The 22,098-nt window shown below is 45.4% G+C and overlaps 9 non-coding genes across 9 annotated transcripts; 5 read left to right on the top strand and 4 right to left on the bottom strand.

Moving 5' to 3' along the window:
- The first annotated feature begins 244 nt into the window (after positions 1–244).
- Positions 245–331, top strand: trnal-caa (transfer RNA leucine (anticodon CAA)). The gene is given in 2 exon segments: positions 245–281; positions 296–331. It is a non-coding gene; the product is annotated as a tRNA-Leu (tRNA).
- Positions 332–671: 340 nt separating this feature from the next.
- trnaq-cug (transfer RNA glutamine (anticodon CUG)) lies at positions 672–743 on the top strand. The gene has a single exon. It is a non-coding gene; the product is annotated as a tRNA-Gln (tRNA).
- A 1,825-nt stretch (positions 744–2,568) lies between these two features.
- Positions 2,569–2,640, bottom strand: trnac-gca (transfer RNA cysteine (anticodon GCA)). The gene has a single exon. It is a non-coding gene; the product is annotated as a tRNA-Cys (tRNA).
- A 352-nt stretch (positions 2,641–2,992) lies between these two features.
- Positions 2,993–3,064, bottom strand: trnae-uuc (transfer RNA glutamic acid (anticodon UUC)). Its single transcript has one exon. It is a non-coding gene; the product is annotated as a tRNA-Glu (tRNA).
- A 2,032-nt stretch (positions 3,065–5,096) lies between these two features.
- trnae-uuc (transfer RNA glutamic acid (anticodon UUC)) lies at positions 5,097–5,168 on the bottom strand. The gene has a single exon. It is a non-coding gene; the product is annotated as a tRNA-Glu (tRNA).
- A 667-nt stretch (positions 5,169–5,835) lies between these two features.
- Positions 5,836–5,922, top strand: trnal-caa (transfer RNA leucine (anticodon CAA)). Its single transcript is given in 2 exon segments — positions 5,836–5,872; positions 5,887–5,922. It is a non-coding gene; the product is annotated as a tRNA-Leu (tRNA).
- A 340-nt stretch (positions 5,923–6,262) lies between these two features.
- trnaq-cug (transfer RNA glutamine (anticodon CUG)) lies at positions 6,263–6,334 on the top strand. The gene has a single exon. It is a non-coding gene; the product is annotated as a tRNA-Gln (tRNA).
- A 1,825-nt stretch (positions 6,335–8,159) lies between these two features.
- trnac-gca (transfer RNA cysteine (anticodon GCA)) lies at positions 8,160–8,231 on the bottom strand. The gene has a single exon. It is a non-coding gene; the product is annotated as a tRNA-Cys (tRNA).
- A 2,361-nt stretch (positions 8,232–10,592) lies between these two features.
- trnaq-cug (transfer RNA glutamine (anticodon CUG)) lies at positions 10,593–10,664 on the top strand. Its single transcript has one exon. It is a non-coding gene; the product is annotated as a tRNA-Gln (tRNA).
- The last annotated feature ends 11,434 nt before the right edge of the window (positions 10,665–22,098 follow it).

Raw genomic sequence — 22,098 nt, 5'->3', positions numbered from 1 at the left:
ATGGGCTGTTTTCATACCTTTCATCGTGAAAAAAAGTGCCAAGACCGTTTTCAGGACCAACTGATGACCTCTGAATTCGATCAGAAACGTCACACCTCTCGACCTGAGACTCTCCACCTGAGACTCTCCACCACAAGACTTGATTATCTAATCCAAATTCTGTCAATAGTGGCATTCTCAGCCACAACCTCAATGAGACGCCGTCGAACGCTCGGCCGTACTCACTAGCCTCAAAACAGCAAGACCTTCGATAGCTCAGTTGGAAGAGCGGAGTACTCAAGTGGTTCAAGCTGGCATCCTTAGGTAGCTGGTTCAAGTCCGGCTCGAAGGACAAGCCCTTTGCTCATGTTATGTCTGCCAGGAAAGAATGGCAATACCGTCTTGTCTGAAGGACCTCCGCTTCCCTGTCGATGGAGTTGGACTTGAGTCTTTGTCACGCAGTCTGAAATTGGCAAACTGAGAAATTCTGATTGAGTGATCAATGCAGTTTGTCTATTTGAATACATTTAATCTCAACTCCTGTTGGAAAAGGACAGCCATTTCCGTGAGAGCACAAGACCCCTGGATTGTACCCAAAAATACTTTGTGCTCATCAAAGAGGAAAGTTGGTGTCCTGGTTTGCAAAGCCTCCATTGTTACGCCAGAAGGTGCCAGTCACATCCAAAACAAAGGGTTCCATGGTGTAATGGTTAGCACTCTGGACTCTGAATCCAGTGATCCAAGTTCAAGTCTTGGTGGAACCTACTTGCCTTGCAGCAATCTAGTGTTTGGACTGTGTCTTCCTTTAACAGTAAGAGTATGATGACTTATTGACTTACTCTACAAATCAGTGGTAACCGTGGATCAGGATGAGGTCCCCAAACGACGCCAATGTCTGTGACAGCTGATGTCAAGGATCAGCTGATCAGAAGATACTTGGTTTGTGTGCGGGGCCACAAGTCTTTCCAGTTCCAGTTAAAAGCCAGGCTCCTCATATAGTTTCCATAGAGTACCAAGGGATTGTCCTGTTGCCCTCGTATATTGAGGGCAAAAAGGAGGCGTTTGCAAGTGGACCTCAGACCTGGTCACCTGAACAGGGACTTGAATCCCGGACACTCAGATCAAAAGTTTCATGTTCGGGTGACCGGCTCAACCTTTGTCGTGTCTGACCATGAACTCTTTTTGTCCAGAAGATATTTGGCTTGTCCATGTGGGTAGTTTAAGACCTCAGTCCATCTTGGAGGTGGACATTTCGGGACCAGGGCCACTTCATCTCTGCAAGGACAAGTAGAGTATGCCAGAAGATTTCTCTGCCAATGCTGCAACAGCAGGGGAATTAGCTCAAATGGTAGAGCGCTCGCTTTGCATGTGAGAGGTAGTGGGATCAATGCCCGCATTCTCCAAAACCTCTTTTGTTTTTTTGTGATTAAATGTTCCCAAGTACCAAACACTAATCCGGGCCCCAATCCCAATATCTAGGCCAAATACAGCCATAGGTATCACCCTAAACCCAGTCCTAACTGCATGCTCCTGTCTAGCACCTTGTCTTGTCTTGTTTGGGATCAATGCCCACAGTCTCCAAGGTGTTCTTCACCTTTTGTAGAAGAGATGTTGGGATTGGATCTACCCCTTAGCATCCGACAAATACCCCAAACCAGGGGAATTACCTCAAATGGTAAAGTGCTTGCTTAGCATGCGAGATGCAGCAGAATCGATACCCGCATTCTCCAAGGAATCCTTTGTATTTTGTAAAAGAGATGTGGGATCGGAAATGAGTCCAGGATCTATCCATCAGCGTCAGACAAATACCCCAAACCTCATCCTGGCCGCGTTCTCTAGACCAGTCTCTTGTCATGTAATAGTGAAGAAACCGAGTCCGCGAGTTATTGTTCCCAAATAGCGCTTCAAGATGACCTCAACCATTCCACCGAGGCCGAAGACAAATCCTCTCTCCAGTAAAAACCTATCCAAATGTCAATTCCCTGACCGGGAATCAAAACCGGGCCGCGGCGGTGAGAGCACCGAACCCTAGCCACTAGACCACCAGTTATTTTGTAAAACAGGGAATAGAAAGGCCATGTTTCCACCCAGTTTTAAACAGGGGGCCTTATGCGTGTGAGGCAACCTGGATAACCACTAATTTATGGAAAAATTATGAGATCTGACCCCCACTGGAGGAGTTCAAGGTACCTTGGCGTCTTGTTCTTGGCATCTAACATGACAAACAACAGTTTACCAGTTGATCTACGTTGGATGCTCCACTGGTCCGCCACAGTGATGTGGGAGCTGAACCCAAAGGCAGAGCTCTGGTCCGATGGTCCTGAGCTTTGAGTCAGCATGGAAAAGATAAGATCGTGGGTAAAAGCAGCTGAAATGACTTTGTTTTGTGGTGCGGCTGGACTTTCTCTTAGACATCCGCGAGGAAATTGGACAAAAGCCACTGCAGAAATTTCATGTCAGTGTGAAGAATGTAGAAAGGAGCCATGCAAAAAGGGAAACAATCTCGAGTTATATTACACCGAAGTTGTTGCTATTATGAGCCATGCATTCATGTACTCTTAGACTATTCTTAAACCAAAGGAGTGCATCAGGGGGCATCCGGATTTGAACCGGAGACCTCTTGATCTGCAGTCAAATGCTCTACCACTGAGCTATACCCCCTCTCACACACCAAGCATGGTTACACGATGGGAACCATCTGCATATGCACTAAACCAGCACACATCCTCATGGTGACTGGGAGAATTGAAGCAACAAAGGTTGACTTCTTGATGGGTCATCGAGGTCCAAAAGGTTTACTTAAACAAGTTATTCCTTGTGCACTAGTTTCAGCCACACAGCCTAGTTAGAACCCAACCTTAAACTCCAGGTTATTTTGTTGAATGACTAGTGGCACAGTGGATGACGTGTTGTCTACGGGTTAGACAGCTGTAATCATATCGTGGTTCGTACTCATTGTTGTGTCCGCACCAACCCTGGGTCATGGCAGGTGAAAAACCTAGCCAAATGTCAATTCCCTGACCGGGAATCGAACCCGGGACGCAGCGGTGAAAGCGCAGAATCCTAGCCACTAGACCACCAGGGACTGCTTTAGGCTTGCACTCAGAAAGGCAGAGTCTGTGTCCCTTTGACGTAGTCCAGCAAAGGAACCAAAATAGTTATAAGACTGGACCTTCTCTGCCAATGCTGCAACAGCAGGGGAATTAGCTCAAATGGTAGAGCGCTCGCTTCGCATGTGAGAGGGAGCGGGATCAATGCCCGCATTCTCCAAAATCTCTTTTGTTTTTTGTGATTAAATGTTCCCAAGTACCAAACACTAATCCGGGCCCCAATCCCGATATCTAGGCCAAATACAGCCATAGGTATCACCTTGTCTTGTCTTGCTGTGGGATCAATGCCCGCAGTCTTCTAGGAGTTATTTGCCTTTTGTAAAAGCGATGTTACGATCGGAAATGAGTCCAGTATCGATCCACGTGGTAGACCCGCGTCCGATTCCCGGCCAATGCAACAGGGCTGTTTTCATACCTTTCATCGTGAAACAAAGTGCCAAGACCGTTTTCAGGACCAACTGATGACCTCTGAATTCGATCAGAAACGTCACACCTCTCGACCTGAGACTCTCCACCTGAGACTCTCCACCACAAGACTTGATTATCTAATCCAAATTCTGTCAATAGTGGCATTCTCAGCGACAACCTCAATGCGACGCCGTCGAACGCTCGGCCGTACTCACTAGCCTCAAAACAGCAAGACCTTCGATAGCTCAGTTGGAAGAGCGGAGTACTGAAGTGGTTCAAGCTGGCATCCTAAGGTAGCTGGTTCAAGTCCGGCTCGAAGGACAAGCCCTTTGCTCATGTTATGTCTGCCAGGAAAGAATGGCAATACCGTCTTGTCTGAAGGACCTCCGCTTCCCTGTCGATGGAGTTGGACTTGAGTCTTTGTCACGCAGTCTGAAATTGGCAAACTGAGAAATTCTGATTGAGTGATCAATGCAGTTTGTCTATTTGAATACATTTCATCTCAACTGTGGTAGCCTAGTTAGAACCCAACCTTAAACTCCAGGTTATTTTGTTGAATGGCTAGTGGCACAGTGGATGACGTGTTGTCTACGGGTTAGACAGCTGTAATCATATCGTGGTTCGTACTCATTGTTGTGTCCGCACCAACCCTGGGTCATGGCAGGTTTGTGTTGCTTTTGTTATTGTCTTGTCTAAAAAGTACTTTTCTCTCAACCCAATTGTAGTCTTGGCGAAACAGTGACAATCCAGAAGCTAACCTTAAATGACAGGTCCTTTTGTTGTACGAATAGTGGGGCAAAGGATAACTCATCTCAGAAGATTCAAGTTTCAACTCCTGGCTAGCTAGCAAATCTTTTCAATTAACCAGACTCTAAAATTCAATTTTTGCTCGCAGACGAATTAGAAGCAACTGGGAGCAGCAATCAGCACCTTCGAGTCAGAGTTTTTGGTTCTTGCCCGGAAAAGGATAACTCTGCTCATGAGGTGCTCAGGTGTGTTGTACAATCTGACAGTCCTTTGCTGCCAAATCATTCCAGTCGTGGATAATGGACCTGACCAGGAAAATGCCAGCTGTGGAATTTCAACCAGTGCCCCCTGAGCAAAAGGAGCCTTCATCTGGTGCTTTAGACCACTCATCCACACAACCTAAAACGGTGCCCTGATCAGGAAAAAACTGTGACCTTGTGAGGTTCGCTGACAATGGAGGACACTCAAAAGGAGCCGCACAAAGCAGGGTACCTGCACTGTTGACGTGTCCGTTGACCAGGTTGCAGATGGATTGTCTTTGTTCCTTTTGACAATCCACATTTTAACACCCCATTATTGAAAGACGTAACGACCATCAGGAGGAGTGAGGTTTATTGTGAGGACCTTTAGAACTCCAGTCCAACGCTCTCCCAAGTGGGCTATTTTAGCTGCGATGGGGGGTTCTGCTTTTTCAGTCGGGGCCTAAAGTGGGGAAGGGTGAAGCTGTGTCTGTGCCATGTACTGCCGTCTTCGCCGACATGGCCTCGGTACTGTGGGCGACGAGTTCGCCTCCAGGTGGGAGGTTGACGATCTGGCGACTCTATCTCCAGTTAAAACCTAGCCAAATGTCAATTCCCTGACCGGGAATCGAACCCAGGCCGCAGCGGTGAAAGCGCCGAATCCTAGCCACTAGACCACCAGGGACTGCTTTAGTTTTGCACTCAGAAAGGCAGAGTCTGTGTCGCTTTGACGTAGTCCAGCAAAGGAACCAAAATAGTTATAAGACTGGACCTTCTCTGCCAATGCTGCAACAGCAGGGGAATTAGCTCAAATGGTAGAGCGCTCGCTTCGCATGTGAGAGGGAGCGGGATCAATGCCCGCATTCTCCAAAGTCTCTTTTGTTTTTTGTGATTGAATGTTCCCAAGTACCAAACACTAATCCGGGCCCCAATCCCGATATCTAGGCCAAATACAGCCATAGGTATCACCTTGTCTTGTCTTGCTGTGGGATCAATGCCCGCAGTCTTCTAGGAGTTCTTTGCCTTTTGTAAAAGCGATGTTACGATCGGAAATGAGTCCAGGATCGATCCACGTGGTAGACCCGCGTCCGATTCCCAGCCAATGCAACAGGGCTGTTTTCATACCTTTCATCGTGAAAAAAAGTGCCAAGACCGTTTTCAGGACCAACTGATGACCTCTGAATTCGATCAGAAACGTCACACCTCTCGACCTGAGACTCTCCACCTGAGACTCTCCACCACAAGACTTGATTATCTAATCCAAATTCTGTCAATAGTGGCATTCTCAGCCACAACCTCAATGAGACGCCGTCGAACGCTCGGCCGTACTCACTAGCCTCAAAACAGCAAGACCTTCGATAGCTCAGTTGGAAGAGCGGAGTACTCAAGTGGTTCAAGCTGGCATCCTTAGGTAGCTGGTTCAAGTCCGGCTCGAAGGACAAGCCCTTTGCTCATGTTATGTCTGCCAGGAAAGAATGGCAATACCGTCTTGTCTGAAGGACCTCCGCTTCCCTGTCGATGGAGTTGGACTTGAGTCTTTGTCACGCAGTCTGAAATTGGCAAACTGAGAAATTCTGATTGAGTGATCAATGCAGTTTGTCTATTTGAATACATTTAATCTCAACTCCTGTTGGAAAAGGACAGCCATTTCCGTGAGAGCACAAGACCCCTGGATTGTACCCAAAAATACTTTGTGCTCATCAAAGAGGAAAGTTGGTGTCCTGGTTTGCAAAGCCTCCATTGTTACGCCAGAAGGTGCCAGTCACATCCAAAACAAAGGGTTCCATGGTGTAATGGTTAGCACTCTGGACTCTGAATCCAGTGATCCAAGTTCAAGTCTTGGTGGAACCTACTTGCCTTGCAGCAATCTAGTGTTTGGACTGTGTCTTCCTTTAACAGTAAGAGTATGATGACTTATTGACTTACTCTACAAATCAGTGGTAACCGTGGATCAGGATGAGGTCCCCAAACGACGCCAATGTCTGTGACAGCTGATGTCAAGGATCAGCTGATCAGAAGATACTTGGTTTGTGTGCGGGGCCACAAGTCTTTCCAGTTCCAGTTAAAAGCCAGGCTCCTCATATAGTTTCCATAGAGTACCAAGGGATTGTCCTGTTGCCCTCGTATATTGAGGGCAAAAAGGAGGCGTTTGCAAGTGGACCTCAGACCTGGTCACCTGAACAGGGACTTGAATCCCGGACACTCAGATCAAAAGTTTCATGTTCGGGTGACCGGCTCAACCTTTGTCGTGTCTGACCATGAACTCTTTTTGTCCAGAAGATATTTGGCTTGTCCATGTGGGTAGTTTAAGACCTCAGTCCATCTTGGAGGTGGACATTTCGGGACCAGGGCCACTTCATCTCTGCAAGGACAAGTAGAGTATGCCAGAAGACTTCTCTGCCAATGCTGCAACAGCAGGGGAATTAGCTCAAATGGTAGAGCGCTCGCTTTGCATGTGAGAGGTAGTGGGATCAATGCCCGCATTCTCCAAAACCTCTTTTGTTTTTTTGTGATTAAATGTTCCCAAGTACCAAACACTAATCCGGGCCCCAATCCCAATATCTAGGCCAAATACAGCCATAGGTATCACCCTAAACCCAGTCCTAACTGCATTCTCCTGTCTAGCACCTTGTCTTGTCTTGTTTGGGATCAATGCCCACAGTCTCCAAGGTGTTCTTCACCTTTTGTAGAAGAGATGTTGGGATTGGATCTACCCCTTAGCATCCGACAAATACCCCAAACCAGGGGAATTACCTCAAATGGTAAAGTGCTTGCTTAGCATGCGAGATGCAGCAGAATCGATACCCGCATTCTCCAAGGAATCCTTTGTATTTTGTAAAAGAGATGTGGGATCGGAAATGAGTCCAGGATCTATCCATCAGCGTCAGACAAATACCCCAAACCTCATCCTGGCCGCGTTCTCTAGACCAGTCTCTTGTCATGTAATAGTGAAGAAACCGAGTCCGCGAGTTATTGTTCCCAAATAGCGCTTCAAGATGACCTCAACCATTCCACCGAGGCCGAAGACAAATCCTCTCTCCAGTAAAAACCTATCCAAATGTCAATTCCCTGACCGGGAATCAAAACCGGGCCGCGGCGGTGAGAGCACCGAACCCTAGCCACTAGACCACCAGTTATTTTGTAAAACAGGGAATAGAAAGGCCATGTTTCCACCCAGTTTTAAACAGGGGGCCTTATGCGTGTGAGGCAACCTGGATAACCACTAATTTATGGAAAAATTATGAGATCTGACCCCCACTGGAGGAGTTCAAGGTACCTTGGCGTCTTGTTCTTGGCATCTAACATGACAAACAACAGTTTACCAGTTGATCTACGTTGGATGCTCCACTGGTCCGCCACAGTGATGTGGGAGCTGAACCCAAAGGCAGAGCTCTGGTCCGATGGTCCTGAGCTTTGAGTCAGCATGGAAAAGATAAGATCGTGGGTAAAAGCAGCTGAAATGACTTTGTTTTGTGGTGCGGCTGGACTTTCTCTTAGACATCCGCGAGGAAATTGGACAAAAGCCACTGCAGAAATTTCATGTCAGTGTGAAGAATGTAGAAAGGAGCCATGCAAAAAGGGAAACAATCTCGAGTTATATTACACCGAAGTTGTTGCTATTATGAGCCATGCATTCATGTACTCTTAGACTATTCTTAAACCAAAGGAGTGCATCAGGGGGCATCCGGATTTGAACCGGAGACCTCTTGATCTGCAGTCAAATGCTCTACCACTGAGCTATACCCCCTCTCACACACCAAGCATGGTTACACGATGGGAACCATCTGCATATGCACTAAACCAGCACACATCCTCATGGTGACTGGGAGAATTGAAGCAACAAAGGTTGACTTCTTGATGGGTCATCGAGGTCCAAAAGGTTTACTTAAACAAGTTATTCCTTGTGCACTAGTTTCAGCCACACAGCCTAGTTAGAACCCAACCTTAAACTCCAGGTTATTTTGTTGAATGACTAGTGGCACAGTGGATGACGTGTTGTCTACGGGTTAGACAGCTGTAATCATATCGTGGTTCGTACTCATTGTTGTGTCCGCACCAACCCTGGGTCATGGCAGGTATGTGTTGCTTTTGTTATTGTCTTGTCTAAAAAGTACTTTTCTCTCAACCCAATTGTAGTCTTGGCGAAACAGTGAAAATCCAGAAGCTAACCTTAAATGACAGGTCCTTTTGTTGTACGAATAGTGGGGCAAAGGATAACTCATCTCAGAAGATTCAAGTTTCAACTCCTGGCTAGCTAGCAAATCTTTTCAATTAACCAGACTCTAAAATTCAATTTTTGCTCGCAGACGAATTAGAAGCAACTGGGAGCAGCAATCAGCACCTTCGAGTCAGAGTTTTTGGTTCTTGCCCGGAAAAGGATAACTCTGCTCATGAGGTACTCGGGTGTGTTGTACAATCTGACAGTCCTTTGCTGCCAAATCATTCCAGTCGTGGATAATGGACCTGACCAGGAAAATGGCAGCTGTGGGATTTCAACCAGTGCCCCCTGAGCAAAAAGAGCCTTCATCTGGTGCTTTAGACCACTCATCCACACAACCTAAAACGGTGCCCTGATCAGGAAAAAACTGTGACCTTGTGAGGTTCGCTGACAATGGAGGACACTGAAAAGGAGCCGCACAAAGCAGGGTACCTGCACTGTTGACGTGTCCGTTGACCAGGTTGCAGATGGATTGTCTTTTTTCCTTTTGACAATCCACATTTTAACACCCCATTATTGAAAGACGTAACAACCATCAGGAGGAGTGAGGTTTATTGTGAGGACCTTTAGAAGTCCAGTCCAACGCTCTCCCAAGTGGGCTATTTTAGCTGCGATGGGGGGTTCTGCTTTTTCAGTCGGGGCCTAAAGTGGGGGAAGGGTGAAGCTGTGTCTGTGCCATGTACTGCCGTCTTCGCCGACATGGCCTCGGTACTGTGGGCGACGAGTTCGCCTCCTGGTGGGAGGTTGACGATCTGGCGACTCTATCTCCAGTCAAAACCTAGCCAAATGTCAATTCCCTGACCGGGAATCGAACCGGGACGCAGCGGTGAAAGCGCAGAATCCTAGCCACTAGACCACCAGGGACTGCTTTAGGCTTGCACTCAGAAAGGCAGAGTCTGTGTCCCTTTGACGTAGTCCAGCAAAGGAACCAAAATAGTTATAAGACTGGACCTTCTCTGCCAATGCTGCAACAGCAGGGGAATTAGCTCAAATGGTAGAGCGCTCGCTTCGCATGTGAGAGGGAGCGGGATCAATGCCCGCATTCTCCAAAATCTCTTTTGTTTTTTGTGATTAAATGTTCCCAAGTACCAAACACTAATCCGGGCCCCAATCCCGATATCTAGGCCAAATACAGCCATAGGTATCACCTTGTCTTGTCTTGCTGTGGGATCAATGCCCGCAGTCTTCTAGGAGTTATTTGCCTTTTGTAAAAGCGATGTTACGATCGGAAATGAGTCCAGTATCGATCCACGTGGTAGACCCGCGTCCGATTCCCGGCCAATGCAACAGGGCTGTTTTCATACCTTTCATCGTGAAACAAAGTGCCAAGACCGTTTTCAGGACCAACTGATGACCTCTGAATTCGATCAGAAACGTCACACCTCTCGACCTGAGACTCTCCACCTGAGACTCTCCACCACAAGACTTGATTATCTAATCCAAATTCTGTCAATAGTGGCATTCTCAGCGACAACCTCAATGCGACGCCGTCGAACGCTCGGCCGTACTCACTAGCCTCAAAACAGCAAGACCTTCGATAGCTCAGTTGGAAGAGCGGAGTACTGAAGTGGTTCAAGCTGGCATCCTAAGGTAGCTGGTTCAAGTCCGGCTCGAAGGACAAGCCCTTTGCTCATGTTATGTCTGCCAGGAAAGAATGGCAATACCGTCTTGTCTGAAGGACCTCCGCTTCCCTGTCGATGGAGTTGGACTTGAGTCTTTGTCACGCAGTCTGAAATTGGCAAACTGAGAAATTCTGATTGAGTGATCAATGCAGTTTGTCTATTTGAATACATTTAATCTCAACTCCTGTTGGAAAAGGACAGCCATTTCCGTGAGAGCACAAGACCCCCTGGATTGTACCCAAAAATACTTTGTGCTTTGTGAACAAAGGGTTCCATGGTGTAATGGTTAGCACTCTGGACTCTGAATCCAGTGATCCAAGTTCAAGTCTTGGTGGAACCTACTTGCCCTGCAGCAATCAAGTGTTTGGACTGTGTCTTCCTTTAACAGTAAGAGTATGATGACTTATTGACTTACTCTACAAATCAGTGGTAACCGTGGATCAGGATGAGGTCCCCAAATGACGCCAATGTCTGTGACAGCTGATGTCAAGGATCAGCTGATCAGAAGATACTTGGTTCGTGTGCGGGGCCTCAAGTCTTTCCAGTTCCAGTTAAAAGCCAGGCTCCTCATGTAGTTTCCATAGAGTACCAAGGGATTGTCCTGTTGCCCTCGTATATTGAGGGCAAAAAGGAGGCGTTTGCAAGTGGACCTCAGACCTGGTCACCTGAACAGGGACTTGAATCCCGGACACTCAGATCAAAAGTTTCATGTTCGGGTGACCGGCTCAACCTTTGTCGTGTCTGACCATGAACTCTTTTTGTCCAGAAGATATTTGGCTTGTCCATGTGGGTAGTTTAAGACCTCAGTCCATCTTGGAGGTGGACATTTCGGGACTGGGGCCTCTTCATCTCTGCAAGGCCTCGGTGGAATGGTTGGGGTCACCTTGATGCGCTACTTTAGAACAATAAATCACGTACTGGGTTTCTTCACTATTCCATGATAAGAGACCAATCTAGAGAACGCGGCCAAGATTAGGTTTGGGGTATTTGTCTGACGCTGAGGGATAGATCCTGGACTCATTTCCGATCCCACATCTCTTTTACAAAATACAAAGGAGTCCTTGGAGAATGCGGGTATCGACTCTGCTACTTCTCGCATGCTCAGCAAGCACTTTATTATTTGAGGTAATTCCCCTGGTTTGGGGTATTTGTCGGATGCTAAGGGGTAGATCCAATCCCAACATCTCTTCTACAGAGGGCAAAGAACTCCTTGGAGACTGCGGGCATTGATCCCACAACAAGATAAGACAAGGTGCTAGAGGGGAGAATGCAGTTAGGACTGGGTTTAGGGTGATACAGATGGCTGTGTTTGGCCTAGATATCGGGATTGGGGCCCGGATTAGTATTCGCTACTTGGGAACATTTCATCAAAAAAACGAAGGAGTTTATGGAGAATGCAGGGATTGATCCCGCTACCTCTCACATGCTAAGCGAGCGCGCTACCATTTGAGCTAATTCCCCTGCGGATGCAGCTTTGGCAGAGAAGGTCCAGTCTCATAACTATTTTGGTTCCTTTGCTGGAGTACGTCAAAGCGACACAGTCTCTGCCTTTCAGAGTGCAGCCATGATGCAGTCCCTGGTTGTCTAGTGGCTGGGACTTGGTGCTCTCACCACCGCGGCCGTTGTTCGATTCCCGGTCAGGGAACTGACATTTGGTTAGGTTTTGAGTGGAGATAGGATTTGTCTTGGTCCTCGGTCGAACGGTTCGGGTCATCTTTCAGCGCTATCTGTGAACTGCTGTCACTGCACATAAAAACAATTCCAAGTCTGCCAATCGAATCCCAGTCTACCTCCTGATGGTCTTTACGTCTTTCATAAATGGGGTGGTAAAATGTGGATTTTCAAAAGGAACAAAGGCAATCCATCTGCAACCTGGGCCCCGTTTCACAAAGCAGGTTTAGTGAAAACTCGGGAGTATGTTAACCCTGAAATGAGGGAAACTCTGAGTTTTCCGTTTCAAAAAGGGAGGTAAGTCAAACCAGAGACAGAGGAGTAACTCCAGCCTGTTTCACAGAGAGAGGTAACTTAACCTCGGTGTCAGTTACTATGGCAACAGACTCTGTGAACATAACCTGGTCGGGACCAGGTTTTCTTCAATGAACCTCGAGTTTCTTTCTGTCTCCGGTGTGATTCATTCATTGTCGCGCGTGTTTAAAGCCAGTTTGGTCGTTTTTCATAATCACCATCACCAACAGCAGTAAAATAAACAGAAAGACAAAAAAATTTTTATTTGGTCTTCTTTATTTCCTACAAATAAGAAAAAAAAATGGTTTCTTACTTTTTAATTGTTACAATCATCAACACAATTCACCTATGACCATGCACCCACCTCTAACTTGTGTTTTAATAATTCAATTTCCAGATCCGTTTTAGTTATCTGGCGGTCCAGCAGCACCATTTCTTTTTCTGTTTTTTGTACTGTTTTTAATAAATGCACTTTGTAGATTTCTTTTAGTGGTAGCTGGGAACACATAAGGATGACATTATCCAGTTGCACATGAATTCCACTGAATTAACCTCTGGAATTTACTGAATACGTATCTCACTGTGTCAATCTGTGCTGTGGAGGTTGAGGGACCCTCTTCCTGCTGCCCAGCCATGCTCTGCTAAAATGGATAAGAATCCGTTAATACTTCAGTGTAGGCTAAAAGTCACTATAATCCACAAAAGCATGTAAACACATGTGAATGGAGAGGAAATCAGTAACATCAAGATTTTACCTCTGTAGGCCTCTCAGGCTCCCTCTCAGACACCACAGAGAGGGCAGCAGACATTGTGGTCCCATCATCTTCATCATCCTGTTTAGAGTGTTGTGTTTCACTATGCTATACTTTAAATATGGCATAATCTCTGGACTATTGGCTACTTACAGTTAAAGTGGCACATGGATCCACTAGACCAAGTACGTCTTCAGAATCTGTTGAGACAAAAGAAAAACACATGAAAGGGAAATTAACATTGAACTATAGGCCGAAAAGAAGTTTGAGGCCTAGGCCTATTGCATCTTATCAAGGCTGGTGGCTCCTGTGTAATCATGTCCGAGGATGAGGTTCCTCCAGGGATCCCCTCTGCGACTGGCCTCCCGACAGTCTGACTCATGGCCAGCTCCTCTGCCTCGGTCAGACGTGGTGGGGGTGGTCCTCCGCCAGTTTTGCGGGCAGATGCCCGCTTTCTGTTGGCTGAGTAGAAGTTAGATGTTGCTTTTCATAGTCTGATTTAACTGTATACAGGCGAGGACATTTATGTGTGTGAAAACAATATTATGTTGGAGATAATGCACACTGAAACAGCTGCTGAATGATATTTAGTGGTAAACATGATTAAAAAAAGGCACCCTGACTGTTATGCTGAGGGTTTACCTGTTTGAACAATGTTTTTATATTTCATCTTCAGCTGCTTCCACGTTCTTTTTTCGCCGGTGGGATTACATCTAAGTGACATAAATTGTAGCTGTAACACCATTCTACTTGTTTGCATCTGTAGCCTAATATTATTGTGATTGCATAAATGTATATAATAAATTTAAACTTACGCATTGACTCGAGCACTAATCTTCTCCCACGCCGACTCGCGTTCTTTCGCTGCTGCAGCCGTGTTGCTTTTCTTTTTAAAAACGCTTTCAATGTTGCTTTTCTTTTTAAAAACGCTTTCAAATTTGCCGTATGACCGCATTAATATATCCAGTTCCAGAGGACTGAAATACGACGATCTTTTCTTCTCACTCGTTGCCATGGTGAATCGAGGGAACGGGGCTCCATTGATCAGGGCTTTTTAAAGTCGTGGTGCACGCGCTTAACTCAGAGTGAACAAACTCTGTGTTGATTGAACCAATTGAAATCACCTGTTCTGAAACCCGTAAGTCAGAGTTTCCTGTCTCAGAGTAGATCAACTCAGAGTTCAGGGTTAGACTCCAGAGTTGGTTGAACCTGCTTCTTGAAACGGGGCCCTGGTCAACGGACACGTAAACAGTGCAGGTACCCTCCTTTGTGTGGCTCCATTTCAGTGTCCTCCGTTGTCAGCGAACCTCACAAGGTCACAGTTTTTTCCTGATCAGGGCACCGTTTTGGGTTGTGTGGATGAGTGGTCTAAAGCACCAGATTAAGGCTCCTTTCGCTCAGGAGCCACTGGTTGAAATCCCACAGCTGTCATTTTCCTGGTCAGGTCCATTATCCACGACTGGAATGATTTGGTAGCAAAGGACTGTCAGATTGTACAACACAGCTGAGCACTTGGAGAAGAAGATGAATAGAGGTCTTGTTCTCCCGGACTGGTTGTTGCAACCGCAACCCTACTCAAGGTTCAACGTGACATACAAAACAGGAACTCCCCATCTGGGAATCGAACCGCGCAATCTTCCATGTGACAGGTGGAGATACTGGCCACTATACTAACAAGGAATGCTGCTGAGTCGATGTAGTGTCGATTGGCCAAAGCGGGATTCAGAACAGGCTTGTGGCCCATGATCGTTTTTATGGTAGCTGGAGACTTCAACCAGTGAAATCCTTCCCATTTTCTGTAGCTCTTATCCTCATCAACGGACTGTATTCCCCACCCTTTACCAGCATGGGGACATTCCAACCCAAGATGAGAACACACTGGACCAGGTACACAGCAACATACGTGGCACAGACACAGCTTCATCCTGCCCCCACATTTACCCACGACTGAAAAAGCAGAACACTACGTCAGAAGCTGAAATACTCACTTAGGAGAACGTTAGACTGAAGTTCTAAAGGTCCCTGGTTCAAGCCCGGTTTTCAGAACAATCCCTGTTTATTTTGTGACTTGGCAAATAGTTTGAAAATGTTTATTGGCTGGGTGAAAGGACCTTAACTTCATTCTTCAAAAGGCCAGACATCCAGCCATCCAGACAAGGTTAGAGGAGATTACAAGCCTATTTACAAACCATTGACTCCAAGGGCACAAGTTGAGTCCATCGAGATATCAAAGTGACCCCGAGGGTGGCTAAGGTGTTTCTTTCAAGCCGCGATTGTGATGTCTTGTTTTGTTGAAGAAAAGCCCATTATTTCTGGAACAATTTTCCCTACAAAGGAGACATCTTTGTCCATTTGGACAATTGTCAATCTGCCCCCACTTTGGACACATCGTTGTGTTTCATTGTTTGGCAACTGCTTTGTGACTTCACCAGTCCCCTTAAAAGCCCCTTCCTTCAGGTTTCCATAGTGTAATGGTTATCACATTTGCCTAACAGGCAAACGGTCCCCATTTCGAAACTGGGTGGAAAGATGGCCTTTCAAGTCCTTCTTTTACAAAAAAAAGTCAAGGTGACAAATAGGAACAAGGACATGTGCTTGATCTCTGAAGGGACTTGAACTCTTGATACTCAGAGTCTGATGCCCTACGAAGTGAGCCCCCAGGCCTTTGGTCAGAAGATTTGTTTTTGTGTATTTGGAATGAAATGTTTTCTGCATGTTGAACAATTTTCGACAGGAAAGATATCTTTCAGATTTATCAATAAAACTGCTGAATCGCCCAATATGAGCTTAAGCGTCGCATGCTCTACCGACTGAGCTAATCAGACCTTTTTCTGTTTTAATTGATGTGGCCATCCTGATGTTTGATCAATTCCACAGTTGACCTTGTTTCTAAGGGAACAGAAGGAGCGAGACCTGCACGGTCAGGATGGCCGAGCAGTCGAAGGCGCTGCATTCAGGTTGCAGTCTCTAATGAGGCGTGGGTTCAAAGGCCACAAGTCTTTCCAGTTCCAGTTAAAAGCCAGGCTCCAAATGTAGTTTCCATAAAGTACCAAGGCCTTTTGTCCTTTTGCCCTTGTATTTTGAGGGCAAAAAGTTTGCGTTTGCAAGTGGACCTCAGACCTGGTCACCTGAACAGGGACTTGAATCCTGGACACTCAGATCAAAAGTTTCCATTTCGGGTGACCGGCTCAACCTTTGTCTTGTCTGACCATTAACTCTTTTTTTTTCCGGAAGATATTTGGCTTGTCCATGTGGGTAGTTTAAGACCTCAGTCCATCTTGGAGGTGGACATTTCGGGACCGGGGCTTCTTCATCTCTGCAAGGAGAAGTACAGTAGGCCAGAAGATTTTGTTTTCATATTGTCTTCATTGTCCTCATCTATCAAGGAGGAAACCAACCTCTGCAGACCTAAAGCAGTGCCTGGTGGTCTGGTGGCGTGGATTCGGTGCTCTCACCGCCGCGGCCCGGGTTCGATTCCCGGTCAGGAAATTGACATTTGGATAGGTTTTGACTGGAGATAGGATTTGTCTTCGGCCTCGGTGGAATGGTTGGGGTCACCATGAAGAGATACTTGGGAACAATAAATCACAGACTGGTTTTCTTCACTACATGACAAGAGACTGGTCTCGAGAACACAACCAGGAAGAGGTTTGGGGTATTTGTCTGACGCCGAAGGGAAAGATCTTGGACTCATTTCCGATCCCACACCTCTTTTACAAAATACAAAGGATTTCTTGGAGAATGTGGGAATTGATCCTGCTACCTCTCACATGCTAAGCAAGCGCTCTACCATTTGAGCTAATTCCCCTGCTGTTGCATTGTTGGCAGAGAAGGTCCAGTCTCATAACTATTTTGGTTCCTTTGCTGGAGTACGTCAAAGCGACACAGTCTCTGCCTTTCAGAGTGCAGCCATGATGCAGTCCCTGGTTGTCTAGTGGCTAGGACTTGGTGCTCTCACCGAATCGATACCCGCATTCTCCAAGGAATCCTTTGTATTTTGTAAAAGAGATGTGGTATCGGAAATGAGTCCAGGATCTATCCATCAGTGTCAGACAAATCCCTCAAACCTAATCCAGTATCTTGTCATGTAATAGTGAAGAAACCCAGTTCGTGATTTATTGTTCCCAAGTAGCGCTTCAAGGTGACCCCAACCATTCCACCGAGGCCCAAGACAAATCCTATGTCCAGTAAAAACCTATCCAAATGTCAATTCCCTGACCGGGAATCGAAACCGGGCTGCGGCGGTGAGAGCACTGAATGCTTTTTTTTTATTATTATTTTCATACATTCAACATACTTTACACATCAATTCTGAATTTCAGTCCCATTTCTTCATTTATATACACCATTGTATTCCCTTTGACAAAAGCATGATAGAATTCCCCCTCCTCCAAGTAATAATACAAAATGGAAATGTCTTTTTTCATTTTACTTTTAAAAGTTTGCCATACATCCACATTTCTCTTGTCATAGTGAATCATATTTCTTCGTACTTTAACAGCATATCTTGCATGGCTCAATGTATAGTTTAACAGATTTGCATTACATTCTCCCACCCTTTTATTTACACCAAATAACCACAGTTCTTTCCAGTCCATGTCCCTTACAAATCTTCCTCCCCAACAACTCGTTATGAGCTTTCTCATTTTGTCAAAATATGTTATTAACCCTTCACATTCTATGAACTCATGCATAAATGTTTCTACCTTCTTTTCACATACTTCACATTCTTTGCTTACATTCTCATCAAATTTGCTTATAATTAGATTATTGAATATTCTATTGTGTCTTAGCATGAAGTCCATGTGCTCACATTCACTGGTGTTCCATTTCACTCTCATATTTGCCCATATTTTCCTTACATCCATTCCTTCTATTGCTTTTTCTATTGCTTCTATATGCATACAATATCTTAGTTTTTACATTCTCCAGTCTTTTCTTACTTTTCCCTTCTCCCACATAGAGTTCCAGCTCACAGTCATCCCCCACCTTATGCCCTCTTTCAATCATCATTCTCCACTCCCTCGGCATCCCATCTTTAATTTTGCCCATCACTTTTTCCACCTCTCCCACCCCAATGTCATCCCCCCTCAATTTCACTTCATCCACCATCACCTGTGCTGACATGAAACCAGGTACATATTCATACACTATATCTCTGACTTTGCTTATACCTGCCCTCCTGATCAGCATATTGTCCATCATTCTTCCGTCGCTTGTGATTTTTGGATTTAAGAAGAGAGGTTGTTCCCATATTTGTTTTAGATTTTGACATTCATAGCTTATGTTCTTTACAAACTCCCCCCATGCACTCAACACCTCTTTGTGAAACTCATTCACTCCATTTAACATTCCTTTTATCATTTTCATGTATACACCACTCTCTCCGCACCCCCCACATTGACTGATTGCTTCCTTCAGAAAAGCCTTCCACACGTGATCATTCTTAGCAGCTAAATAGTTCACCATTGTCTTCACCCTCATTGCCTTCTTTTTGCATTCTAGACTTACTAGTTTTAATCCACCATCCTTGTATTCGTTCTCTAAAACCTCCCGTGCTATTCTGGCCCCTTTCCCATCCCACAAAAAGTCATTCACCAACCCCTCCACTTCTTTCACCACTCTGTCAGGCACATCCAACACTCTCATTGCGTAGATCATTTTACTCATTAGCAGTGCATTCACCACCACCACTTTCCCTTTTAATTTTAGTCCTCTCTTTTTCCAAAATTTCAATGTATTCTTCATACTGTTTATTATTCCTTCGTACTGTCTATCCCTTCCTTCTACTCCCTCTATCCCCACATTTATCCCTAAGATCTTCATATAGTCCTTCTTCACCTTTAACCCCATCTCATTCTTCCCTGATTCACTTACTCCTATATACATCATCTCCGACTTCCCAATGTTGACCTTTGCCCCCGATGCCCTACCATAGGCTTTTATACTTTCCAGTACTTCTCCTACACTCTCCTCATCTTTTACTGTGATAGTTGTGTCATCTGCATATTGGTATACTAAGCTCCTCTGTCCTCCTGGTATATTTATCCCTCTAATATTATTGTTCCCTTGCAATAGCCATGCCAGCGGTTCGGCTGATAGAGAGTATAATAAGGCCGACATCGGGCAGCCCTGTCTGACAGACCTTTCTAATCTTATTAACCCTGTTAGAACGCCGTTAACTTTTATAACGCTTACGACATTTTTATACATTCTTTTAATCCAGCCTACCAGCCAAACCATATTCTTTTAAGTAATGTAAATAAATATTCGAGATTCACCCTGTCAAAAGCCTTATTTAAATCTATGCTCATGATAATCCCTCCACCGCCTTTTTTCATATAATCAATTACATCCTTAATACTACATATTGTGTCTGTGATGTCCCTTCCAGGTATGCCGTAAGATTGTGTTTTTCCTATAATTTTCCCTATGAATCTCTTCAACCTGTTTGTGATTACTTTTGCCAGTATTTTATAATCATTATTCAACATACTAATTGGTCTATAGTTTTCTAATTTTTCCCTCCCACCCTTTTTATATACTAAACTTATAACCCCCATTCTTATACTATTTGGCATCTCCCCTGTCTCCTCCATCCACTTAAATAATCTATATAGTACTGGAGTTAGTATGGTTTTAAACTCAATGTAAAATTCTCCTATCAGTCCATCCGAACCTGGACTTTTATTCCTTTTTAATTCGCTAATTGCTCTATCTATCTCTCTTCTATCTATTTCTTTTTCACTTATTAATTTATCTCCCTCGCTGACCTTGACCCTCACCTTTTCGAGAAGCTGTTCCATGACTCTATTGTCGACCTTTTCCTCTTTAAATAGGTCCCTATAAAACTGCTCTACCCTCTCCACTATTCCAAATCCATCTGTGATGATCCCCCCGTCCCCATCCTCTATCTCCCCTATGAAGCTCCTTTTCTGGTTTGTTTTTTCCTAGCCCAGAAAATATCCACTACATTTTTCTCCCTCAATCACATATCTTGCACTACTTCTCACCATCGCCCCTCTACACTTCCTCTCCTCTATATCCTCTAATTCATATTTTAGGGCTATGTATTTTGTTAGATCACTTCCCCCATTGTCTATTTTTTCATTCTCCTTGTCCAGCTCATCCCTCAGCCTCCTTTCTCTTTCTTTCTCTCTCCTGCTCTTATCTCTCCCATATTTTATGCTCAATATTTTAATTGCTCTTTTGACCCTTTCCCACCATTCCCCAACATTATCCTCATACATACTATCATTCATCCATATTGCAATGCATGTCTCCACTTGATTTTTATATTTAGTGTCGTGCAGTAGGCTTCCATTCAAACACCACACCCCGCCTCCCCTCCCCTCCCTCCCTTGTGATAAAGTCAAACACACAATTGCATGATCGCTGATTGCAGTCATCTTATATTTGATTGATCCTATCTTGTTTAAGATGTTTTTTTTTGCCCAAACCAAATCTATTCTGCTTTGTTTGAGCACCCCCCCTACCACTTGTTTCCTTGTGAACACCTTCCCTGCTGGGTTTCGTTCCCGCCATACATCCACCATTCCATTTGCTCTCATATTTTGCAGTAGAACCCCCCTTGAGCTGTCATCCCTGAACCTCATCCCTGTGCACACATCCAACCTCCCACACCACACATTGAAATCCCCGACCATCACACAGTTCCCTTCCATGAACTCCTTCAAACTCCCAAAAAAACCTTCCTTTCCCTCTCATCGTTCGGTGCATAGATGTTCCATAGCTGATATGTTTTGCCACCATAATGAAACTCAATCCCTAAAACCCTCCCCTTCCCATCCTTCCCACACTCCTTTACATCTTCCACCACTCCCTGCCTAACTAATATTGCCACACCCCTCGCATTCTTCTCTCCATTATTAACAAATATTTCCCCAATCCACTCTTTCTCTATATAATCTATAACCCCCCATCCCAGTTAGTCTCTTGCAGACAAACAATGTCCTCTTTACATATTTGCATTGCATAAAGCAGTCTCTCTTTATTTCTTAGTCCGTTCCCATTGAATGAGGAAAGCGTCAGCATTGACTTCAAGTGAGAAGGAGAAAAGTCTGACACCCCCCACTTTTAATTCTACATTAATCTGATCAGTTTCTTTGTCTCCTTCCGATCAGCTGTTCTCCCCTTGATCTCCTCTTGCACTGTCAAACCCTCCTGCCCCTTATCCGACTCCTCACTTGGGAATGATGTAATGTTCCCTTCGTCTCTTCCCTGTTACCCTTTTCTCCCTCACTCGATACATCTTTTAGACTCTCTCTAGTTTTACTCGTTGTTGCCCCACACACTTCCAGCTCCCTTTCCTCTCCCCAAATTCCCTCAATCACCTTGAACCCATCAATCACTCTCCTCCCTCTTTCCTCCCCATGATTATGCCTCTTGTCAACAATGTCATTCTTACTTTCGTTGACCGTGTCCTCTCCTGTTGTCTCGTCTTCTCGTCCTGCTGTTAGCTCTTCCACACTCTCTTCATTCCCGTCGCTCCTTTTGCGCTTCAGCTCTGCTGTCTCGTTTGCGCCGTCCTCACGAACCCTCACGGACTCTGTTCCTCGTCTTCCATCCTTGCTGCTGCAGTGATCCTGACGTTCTGAGGCCTTTGCCCCTCTTCCTCCTCCATGCTGACCGCCTCTGCTTAGATTCTGGCTTCCGGCATCTCCTCATCTCCCGCTGGGTCGCTTGATTGACGGCACTCCCTGGCGTAGTGGCCCTGTGCACCGCAGCTGAAGCACTTGAATTCCGGGCACTCTCTTAGGATGTGCCCAGGTTGAATACACAGCCTGCACACCTTGACCTGCCTATCGTGCATCACCTTGAAATATTCTTCCCCTTCAAGTGTCGAGAATTTGGTTGCGAAGGGGAGTGAGCGGACCCTTTCATTGAATTTGACGCGGCAGAAGCGTGTGCCATCCAAAATGTCCGTTCCTGGCCACTTTCTCCTCTTTATTGGTGACACAACTGTCACTCCCCAGTCCTCCAGTTTCTTAATTATTTCACTGTCTTCAGTATTGAAGGATTTCATGTGTGTTTGTC

This window comes from Doryrhamphus excisus, chromosome 5 (assembly GCF_030265055.1).
Source record: "Doryrhamphus excisus isolate RoL2022-K1 chromosome 5, RoL_Dexc_1.0, whole genome shotgun sequence".
In the NCBI taxonomy this organism is placed as follows: Eukaryota; Metazoa; Chordata; class Actinopteri; order Syngnathiformes; family Syngnathidae; genus Doryrhamphus; species Doryrhamphus excisus.
The sequence above is the reverse complement of the archived record's forward strand: the minus strand, read 5'-3'. Positions and strand labels throughout refer to the sequence as shown.